Here is a 10,810-nt window from a genome sequence, read left to right as displayed (position 1 = left end):
AAGCTATACTTGAAATTATATTTCCTCCCTATTAAAAAATAGCATTAAACAAAATTAAAATACATCTAGAGAAGAAAAAACACATAATTTTATCCAATATGCTCTGAAATTTCTGTTAATCCATGGTCAATTACAAATTGCAAATTAAAACACAGTCAAAGTAAAAGCAACTCTACGTTCTCACAAATTTCAAAGTGGCATAATTTGTTCTTACCTGTAATTGTAACCTTGTCAAGGTTCTAGTTCAGTGCTGTAAGAATTAGTTTACATTCCTGCTGCCAAGAAGCACATAACAGAATGACTTGCAAAACCTTGAGATAACAGTACAGGACACAACATCTGCTTTATTTTGATATTTCCTAGAAAGAAACAAAGGAAGCAGTTAGCTACTCCAGATGGTGCACAACAGATTTGTACATTAATTTTTTCGTGAATATAACTTTTTCCTAAATAGAAGTGCTTGAACTAAAGCTACACCTGGATGTCAGAAGACCTTTCAACACACTCTCTAAATGTCACATTCAAGATTCATGCTAACAAAGTATCAGATTAAATTCTTCCCTATTTCCTTCACTAACACTGACAAGCACTTAAAAAGTCTTCAGCCAACTACCTGCCATTCAAATCCCTAAATTCAGTAACAGAAGGAATAGCTTTTGCATGCCTCCTAACATCACTCCGCTATTTCTTAATTTTATTCACCTACTCAAATGACAGAGTACACTCCTTGAGTGCTTGATAAGACTTAAACCCACCATGTGTAGCACATGTAATTTCTAAGCTTTTTATTCTGCATGGTTAGATGTAAAAATGCACAAGAGTTTAAAACAAAAATAATAAGCTTCAATTGCAAATGTATTTCAGGTCCTCTGAAATAAGAATCATTATATTTCTTTAAAAATACTTTCTATAAAATTAACCATAAATTCAGCTTGAAATGTAAAAGTAGCAAATAACTAAGAATTCAGATGTGTGGATCTACAAAAGCATCTATCCATTGTTTTGAACAGGATGCAAATGCCCAAACTCCTTCATGGATCAGGGACTACATATTTAATCTTATAAACCACTGCATCTTACAAAAGTTACCACGACAGTACACTACTAGTAAAAGGAATTATTGCAGGAAGAATTCTGCATAACAGCCAGCTCTGTTTGGGGCACGAGGGAAATACAAGCCTTATTGTGACACTGAAGATTTTAAACTGATTACAGCACTCTGATGAGCTGAATGAGTGATAAAGAGGATCTACTGCAGGTCTTGACTTTAAGCCCACTGATCGAAGAATGGAGCTATGACATTTCATTATGGCTTGTCTCTTTCAAACACTAAATAGTGCTTTTCAACTACCAAAAAGTGTCATAAGCACAAAATTGCTAAAGGACTGCTTTGCTACCTTTGAAGAACTGTAAGGGTTCAGTAAGTTTTATGCTCATAACTTTTACACTGCTGTAAGCCCTGTATTTTCACCAACATTCTCTCAGGCACTACAACAGGATGGATGGTTCAAGGAACCAAACTAATTCAGAAAAATTCAATTATTTTCTGCCACTTGAGGTCTCCGAACCAGCTTAGAAAATGCAGGATCAGACAAATGCCAATGACAGAAATGCAGAACCAGGAGATGTTGCCAATTCAGATTTGTTCAGAGTATTGTGAAACTAGACCTTAAGAAGCATCCACTAAATCATTAATGAACTCTAAAAAAGTTCTAAAAAAAAAAAAATCTACTAAATCACTGTATTGGACTACACGGCAAAAGCCCTCCCCAAGAAGTTAAAAAGTTTCAGTAAAAATGTTGTTTCCACATCCAAGAACTCTGGAGAAAAAAATCAAAACATAGAAAGCACAGACTCACAAAGTTGCACAAAATAGCCAAACTCCCTCCTCCTAAATACAGGTTGTTCTAGGGCACAGACACAAAACATGTGACAAGAACGCAGCTCCCTCCATGCACTGTCTCCCACCTTCAAAAGATCCCCCCAACTAGGAGGGTACAGGGTGCTTGCACAATGAAGTGTTCAGGAGCCTCAGTGCTTCTGATGTTACTCCAGTGGCCTTTAGAAGAGCTCACAAAAGCAGCCCAGAAGATAAGCATTTTGCTTTTCAGAAGCAAGAGACTTGACCCCTCCCAAATGCTGTTCTACAGAGGATGTGAGAGAGAGCATTCCTTAGACAGGGATGACTTTTAGCCAGGAGACAGGTTGCTTACAGTAGGGCAGATTCAAAACAGGTATTTTGGGCTAAGAGTACTTTTCTCCAGAATATGCTTCTATTTATACAAATTCTATCTATACATATAGCTATAAACAAGTGAGAAATACAGTATTCAGTGTCCCAAAACACAAAAGCAGTTTAAGATACATACTCCACCCCTGAACATAGCACAAAGAGGGGACATTACTTCTACTTAATTCTGCACAGTGGTGACTCTTATCTCTCCAAATAAGCTCCACACTTTTTTCCTTCATATGACATGTAGATGCATGATATAGCTTTGGGATAACAAGCTATTATATCCAGCCCCTAATAATTTTTGTGCAAAAAACAGTCACATGCACAAATGCAAATGTTTTGTCCAGATTGCTCATCATAAACTACATCACAAGAATAAAGTCGAATGTTTCTTATCAAAGGCTTAACAAAATTACAAGATGTATTAAGCATTTTATTTGAGATACTTAAATCCTTGGAGTATGTAAACATAAATACAATAAAAATAATTGAGTAGGACTAGGTCAGTTCAGTAAACTTTTTTTGCTACTAAGACACCAGCACCCTATAGTAGAATAGTTTTTAATTGAGCAAAACTTAAATATTTCTTGGCTAATAAAGAATTTGAATTTCACCACATTTACAGTATTTGCTTCAGAAGGTAAAGACCATACAGCTAAAGTCAACATAAGTAATTCATTGCTAAAGAACTAAACCAAGTATTCCAAAATAAGCACATGAAAAAAAAATCCAGAGAGATTTGAAAAACACTACTATATTATTTTACAGAAGGGTAGGCATCAAATGCTGGTATTCCTGATGATTAAATATGCACTTAATAATCCTGGTAGCAAAGCACCAATGATCCTCAAGCTGAATCCTAATGTTTAAACAAACAAAACCCACTACAACATCCAGTCCTTTGCAAGTTTCCAGACTCTGGTCAGAGGAGCACCAGATAAACACCGGGTTTATTCTGCCTCACGACCAGCTACGACTCTGACCTTTCACGGACAACCAAATCACTGCTGCTTTAAAACAAGTAAACAAACGAAGCACCTCACTGACTGAACATGAACAGAAAGAGCTATGATCTAATGGGCCATGATTGACCTTATGACAGCACAATACCACCACCACCTATATCATCCTCCAGAACTATGAACTCTGTGTATCTGTGTGGGTCACACACATACTAAAAGATTTTGCAGAAGACAGCAGGAGGGAGAAGGAAAAGAGCACTAGTGTGTGCCACAGGTTAGCTAATAAACTGCAACCTCCCAGCTGCATGTTCCCACCATATGGTAGAGGTAAGATAACATCCCTCTCCTAAGAGAGGCACTCATTAGGCTACCTGATTTTTCTAGGAAGGCAGGAGCACAGACCAAGGGAATGCACTAGTGCTCCAAGTTCATGCAGGAGTTCTTCCTACCTATATGACAAATCCCAAACTAAACCAGGAGTTAATATCTACTTAATTACTTGAGAAAAGGTAAAACTTTCACCCTAAAGAAAGAGTTGTTCATCCTTTGTAATAGAAGGGTAATTAATTCTCTCTATATATGCTAAGTGATCCTTGGTTCTACATAAAAACACTGTGAATCAACCAAGACTGGACAAGGTCTTGATTTGTGTTTCTGTGGGTGTGGGGTTTTTTGTTGTTCCCCCCCACCCTTTCAACATGGAAGTTGCACTAAAATATTCATATTAAACAGTTAAAGGAAGCAGAATGAACTAAAGTTCAAAATTAAAAACTCTATGAAGCAAGTTTAATCCTATTTGAAGCAGGTAATACAATAATATGGTTTTGTAAAAAGTGCAACAGTATCTTTCCATGGTATTTTAGAATTAACACCAAGGACTTCTTAAAATATCTAAATGTCTTAAACATTTACTTGGGGTTCCAGTGAAAGTTTAGTTTAGCAGGTTGAAGTTTGCAGCTCGAACTTCTATTGCCAGTTAGTCGTTTGAATATTAAATGCTGAATTCCCAACAGGAAGCCACTATTATACCAATATTGATAATATCATGGGCTTAGCATTCTAATTAGGTCCATACTTTAAAATATCACTCAGAAATGGTGGACTTTTTGATACATATCACAAAAGCTATTCTGAACTTTCTTCCTGCAGACCTGTCTTTAAAATGTATTTGCAAGGCACCTTCTTAACTCCTAAACTCTCTGTGACTCACTTTTAGGTAAGCTTTAGATCAGTAAATTCGCACTACAGCTGTGTGGATGTCATGGCAGCAGTGGTAGCTTAAGCGGTATTTGCTCCCAGCAGCTCATTCCCGTTTCCAAGCGTGTGGCTGAGCAGACGTACAGACAGTTACGCTGGTACAAGTGAATGCCTGAAGCACAGACTGCTCATCCAGCTTACGAGTAAATCAAACTTTGTTGAATTATACAAGCATAAGATGAAGGAATACCAAAAGCCAGCCTTACTGGAATTCAGAATGCACGTACGCAATCTGTATTTGCCTACTGGGAGATTACTGGCAAGCACTTACTCCTCTGTTCCTCTGTAACAGATCAGAGCTATGCTTAGGGTAACTCAAGCAGAGAAATGTGGAATCATCTCTCCATCAGTTATGCTGGACAGCTTTTCAAACAGCCAGCTTTAGGAAGAGATGAGGCTGAAGGGAGAGGCCATCTAACATGCTTCAGTAAAAACATCCAAGTACAAAATGCTTTCATTTTAAGTGATCTGATCTTTAGCTGAACTAAAGAGAAGGAATTATCTTCAAGAGTTAAAATGTATTCCATTTATATGTCAGCTTTCTTTAAAAAAAAAACCTCAGTTAAAACAACAAAGGATTGTAAGCAGAGGACTTTGAACAAACATGTTTATTGGGGCTGATAGGACTTTCTAGGGAAAAGCTTGCAAAAGTTTCTAACTAGCTTTTATCTTACTGTACATAATCACTGCAATGTAAGTAAAGTTCTAGATACACATTTTGCTTTCCACAGCAATCCAGGAGTTGCAGATTGAAGAAGATGCATCTGTATTATTCTGTATGAGTTTGTGTTTTTTCTTAAAGCAAAGGGCAGAGTTGCAAACCTTCATCTTCCTGATAGGCATTCAAAATTCCTATCAGACACAAAGTGATATGCACGGGCAACCTAAGATGTTCACTATTACTGCAGTGCCTATCATTTCAGCACATTTCTATAGTGTTTCCCCATGAGGTAAATTCATTATCACATTACTAGCTAGAATACCTGGGTAGCAATAGCTACTTAATCAGTTTGAAACCATCTGTCCATTTGCTGTCTTTGTTAACACCTGGCCTTCAAATCGATGTTTTTAAAAAATACAGTCACTACAGGTGGGTTACTTAGACTTTGTAAATGTCCACCTGCATAAAACCAGCAGAAATCTCAGCCTGAGCACTAATTAAATGTTCTGAGAAAGAACCCACCACACCTGTCAGCTGATAACATTACAAGGCACATCTCTTCTGAAGTCCTCTGGACCAAAACAGCATGTCCCTAAATCACATTTCACTTCAGTCTCACCCACTCTACCTCCTATAGCAGTACTAAAGGGCATCCAGAGTCTGTCACTCCTTTCCCCCAACGAGCGAAGTGTTGGCAAAATATGGTATTAATCAAATTCAGAAGTAATCTTGCAAATAAAAACTTTCTCTGTTGATCATGCAGTAGAAAAGGCTTAGCCTTTTCTAGCTAAGCCTTTCAAAGAAAGGCTTTAGCATAAAATCATAAAAAAAACTCCTACTGAATCAGTTCTCAGAAAAAAAAATTAAAAAATCCTACAGGATCAGTTTTCGGGAAAATCAGAGGAAGCACCATATTTCAGATCAGCTAATTCAGTAGCAAGTATGTGCATTTGAACAATAAAGAAACTTCACTGTCACAAACTTCATTACACTGTAGGTAAGAAACCTGACATAACTGTACACTTTGATTGCTAAGATAGCAAAGGGGACAGCTACAAAAATTTAGGATGCTTTAGTTGCAGGATACAGTTAAAGTCTGACAGTTTTCAGAAGATTAATATTGTTTTAATATTGTCTCATATGAAGTGGTCACAAAGGGGAGGAGCAGATTATCTGCAGATGGTTATCTTGACTAATTCTTCTCTGAACAGTATTCAGTGATTTTTAAGCCAGCTAAGAGCCGGAGTCCCCCAAAATTATTTTTTATTTGGGTAGAGAACCTCATCCTAGTTCCTAGTGGCCAGCAATGCATTTAGAACAAGTCAGCTTTTGAATTAAGTCTCGCTACTATCACTGAAGCCAATAAGGAATTCTTTATCCTTAATATCCCAATCATATTTCTGCTGTTTCTGAAAGAAAAAAAAACTTAAACCTGGTTTATACGTGTCTTTCTGTAAAGATTCTGTATTTAAAACAAATATCCCACAAAGGATTCTCAAAGGCACAATAGCATCCCATTTTGTCTATTAGAAGAATTAAAGCATTACAATATATGCATGCCAACTCATCACACCTTTCCATATCTTATACATATAACACATACATCCCTAAGTGAGACCCCAAGTACATACAAAATTTAGAAGGCACTTGAACACCACCAAGTGGGGTGAAAAATAAGCAAAAACATCAAAATTACAGTATTTCACTTAGCACCAAGTACAGAAAATTCAACAGCAATTCCCTAATATTGATATGTTTGACAATGACAGAAATCAAGTTATACCAAATTTATAAGGGATAGCAAGAGTGGCTTTTTATTTCTTCATATATGATACTAGAGACTAGAGGAAGGACTTTCCCTCTCTCCAAGAAGGTTCTTCCCTCATCTTGTAAGAGTAAGTCTTCAGGTATAAAGGCATGAAAACTGAGCCATCACAGCATTAAAAAAAAAAATCTTGGCCACTGCTGATGTGCAGACAGTTACAGAAGGCATAAATTCTCTGCCCCACTAGTTAGCCACTTGGATCTATTTGTGGCTTTTTTTAGCCATGTTACCACTTGCTAAATTTATACACAACAGGAGTTAAATTAAATGTAAAAGAGGTCGTTCAACACCACAATAAAATCACCATCACGTTCAAATTGGTAACATAAGAACACCAGTAGTACCAGCAGCCAATTATTAACAGTTATGATGCTACAGGCATTTTAATGTTTACTGCAAAGCACATGACTTGGAAAGAGAGAATTCAAGCATCTGTTATGTCAACTCACAGCCTACACACACACAGTCTTCCAAAAGAACTAACTTTCTATAAAATACAGGAACTGAAGACTCCAAATAGGAATTGTTAAAATACAGTTATTTTTATACCTCGACTACAGTTTTAGAACAGTTTTTTCCTTTGTCTCCTCCATGCTAAGACAATTTTTCTAATTACTAGTAAAGTTACTTCAGTAACAGCACGGTATTAGTATTAAGAGAATAAGCGCTTATAAACATAAAGGCAATTAAAAATTTTTAAGAGGATCCATCTGTTTATAAAGTCACTCCCTTATTACCAAAACAGATTTATCATCTTCCTAAATCAACCTGGTTGAACTGATTTGATTCATGTCAAATAAGGCATATCTCAAAGCATTTTTAAGGCAGTTATAAACAAATGCTGAAGAGAAGCAGCTGATCCTACGTGATATGTAATTATATACTCCCATACCGTAACAGAATCAATACACCTGTAATCACATGATATTCAATCCACAGTACAGTCTAGAAAGTTAGGTTTTGGATCACAGATGACTTCTCGGACTACATCAGAAAACACCCTACTCCCCCCCTGCTCTTTTATAGCATGCTCTACTTTTCCATCAGGCTAGAGAAACTTTTCAAGAAAAAGCCTGAAGTCTAATAAAAAAAATTACTATGTCTAGGAACTGCAGAGTGAAGCAAATTTCCATTACCTTTTTTTCTGGCAGCAGGCTCCAGTATCGTTGCCTGGACACATGGAATCTTTTTCAGGTGTCTGCATTGGGGCTATCTGAACTGCTTCACTTGTCATCTAAACAGAGGAGTACTTGGCACAGAGCAGCCATTTGGCAACTTTCAAGCCTAAATACTCAAAAGTTTTGTCCAATTCATACTGCACCTTCAGTTCCACAACAAATTACTTGGAGTCACTTTTAATCAATACAGTTTAAACTCTCAATTTGCAACATATATTTCAACGCTGAACTTTCGGATATTTCTATTGAGTAAAAACTGTATTAGTTTTGCCACTATGCAAGTATCACAATACGTGTCGAACTACACCTGTAAAAATTCAAAGGGCAATTTTGTCAATAAGAATGTTAAAAGTAACATGCAAGAAGACCATGCCGATTTTCAAGAAATCACTATTAGAGAGGGTGCTTAAGGACATGACAGGCAGTCAATGCAGTAACGATACATCTACACAGACTTGACAGCAAAAAGGATTCCGGGAAAGCAAGCATGTTAATAATTCAACATTCACTTTATACGACTCATCATTTCAGACATCAGCTGCAGGCAAATTTGGATAACACAGATTAAGACACCATCACCAGCTCCACCAAAGGTTACTACTGCTCCTGGACACGGCTGGCTGCAAGACATGCCTTGCTGGACTGAATGGTGATGGGAACATCTTAGCACAAAGATGCATTAAAAAACTACATTAACTGTAGCAAGGGGGCAAACACCCTACTCTGTCATCCCATTTATAGACAACATGTCAAGACATTTTAAAATGATTTCTATATGCCAAAACTCACATCTCAGTCTTACCACTTAACTCCATATAAAGCTTATCCTGCGTGTATTCTATTCTAGTTTAACAAATTATCTGGATTAAACTATGTATCCATAAAATAATCATGGCACATAAAGGAATACTCTTAAGTATTCATGCTTTTGCAGAGCAACTGAAAGAATCAGATGAATTTAGCAGTTTAAAAAGAAAGACATTTAGCTTGGGGATTACACAAATAGTTCAGTAAAACCTGCTACATAAAAAACAAAACCACAGTCACAAAAAAAGTCAGAAATAGGTACATGAATATAAGACTGCTGATCCAAGCCTTCAAGTAGGTGCTGAATGCAGTATAATGAGTGCCAATTTCAGTAGGTTTCCACCTCCCCAAAACTGCTAGCATTAGGCAACCAGCTGCCTATATTAAGTGCTACTTCTATATTAGGCCCCAAAATAACTCTTAGGTCCTTCTGAGTGACTACATGTGAATGTCTCCAACGTCCCTTCTACAACCAGATACCATGGCCTTGTATTCCCCCTCTTACACAAGTACTATCTCTGCAATGGACAGCTATGTGCCTCTCCATTCTTCATAGAATGGTTTGGGTTGGAAAGAACCTTAAAGATCATCTAGTTCCAACCCACCTGCCATTGGCAGTGACACCTTTCACTAGACCAGGTTGCTCAAAGCCCCATCCAACCTGGCCTGGAACACTGTCAGGGAGAGGGTAGCCACAATTTCTCTTCCTACTATCTAATCTAAACCCAGCCTCTTGCAGTTTAAAGCAATTACCCTTTGTCCTGTCACAACACACCCTGGTCAAAAGTCCCTCTCCAGCTTTCTTGTAAGCCCCCTTTAGGTAATGGAAGGCTGCTACAAGGTCTCCCCAGAGCCTTCTCTTCCACAGGCTGAACGACTCCAACTCTATCAGCCTGTCATCACACGAGAGGTGCTCCAGCCCTCTGATCATCTTCATGGCCTCATATATATATCCTCCACCCTTCCCTGGGAGTGGTGTGAGAGTGACACAACAAACATTAATAACATTTTGTCAAAATGTGCATGTAAGCTGAAGTCAATGGCATCACTGCTGAATGATGTTAATGGCTCCTACCACTTGACCAGTGTTTTAACTTGCAGACAGGTGCTGCCTGTGCATGTGCTTGAAGCTACGGTTTTATTGAAAGAAATGCATCTACCATTCCCTCCAAAACGCAGCAAACTTGCCCTCTGACTCCCAATTATTTCCCGATGTTTTGAAAGTGACCAAATTATCACTCGAATGCATTCACCGCATTCAGTCTCTGCATTTGCAGAGGATTACAATAAGCTCATCACAGGAATAAAAAGTAAACAAAAACGTTACTAAGACACTGCCAATTTAGTAAGACATTCCATATTGTATCATGCAACTTAGTATATCAGTTTTAGAATTAGAAACACCTATGCTACCCAAAAGACAGCTCTGCATAGTAAACACTAGCTACAAGTAGCAACTCACTTGACCATTTTAGTTAAGGAACACAGCCACTGCCAGCTTATATGCCTCTGATCATTAGTGCATTTCAACAAAGTATTTAGTACTTAGTAAACAGTCATAATAGTCTGCAGGAATAGTATAATGTGCAAGAAGCCAAGAACTCAGAAATAGTCTCATTTTGCAAGTCTCACTATTCATGCTTTTTGTCATCTGATTACGGACAATTTTGAAAGTCTTACCTTGAATGTAGTACAAAAGCAAAACTTCTTTCAGATCTTTGTCTTTCCGATAGAGATTCACTTTAGAGACTCTTCCATGTATATTAAGGGTGAATAAAGCAGAAGAGCCTTTGAGTCTGAAAGCAGTAAGATGGAAGAATTGACCAATTTCTCTCCTAGTTCAACACAATTTTCAATACAATCTGTAACTCAATAGCTACTGCT

The 10,810-nt window shown here is 37.5% G+C and overlaps 1 protein-coding gene across 7 annotated transcripts in view; it reads right to left on the bottom strand.

The window, feature by feature from the left end:
• PPM1B (protein phosphatase, Mg2+/Mn2+ dependent 1B) overlaps positions 1 to 10,810 on the bottom strand; it is a 61,617-nt gene that overhangs the window by 34,738 nt on the left and 16,069 nt on the right. For 3 of the 7 annotated variants that reach the window (XM_017811646.1, XM_017811645.1, XM_017811651.1), the window contains exons 2-4: positions 10,607 to 10,722; positions 8,078 to 8,426; positions 215 to 359 (exon numbers count right to left, since the gene is read on the bottom strand). The gene's annotated coding sequence lies outside the window, so the exon portion shown is untranslated. The remainder of the gene's footprint in view (positions 1 to 214; positions 360 to 8,077; positions 8,427 to 10,606; positions 10,723 to 10,810) is intronic. The other 4 variants (XM_017811652.1, XM_017811648.1, XM_017811650.1 and 1 more) reach the window with 2 other exon arrangements.

Source organism: Lepidothrix coronata, unplaced genomic scaffold (genome assembly GCF_001604755.1).
Source record: "Lepidothrix coronata isolate B3197 unplaced genomic scaffold, Lepidothrix_coronata-1.0 Scaffold33, whole genome shotgun sequence".
NCBI classification, from domain to species: Eukaryota; Metazoa; Chordata; class Aves; order Passeriformes; family Pipridae; genus Lepidothrix; species Lepidothrix coronata.
This window is presented reverse-complemented; position numbering and strand designations above follow the sequence as displayed.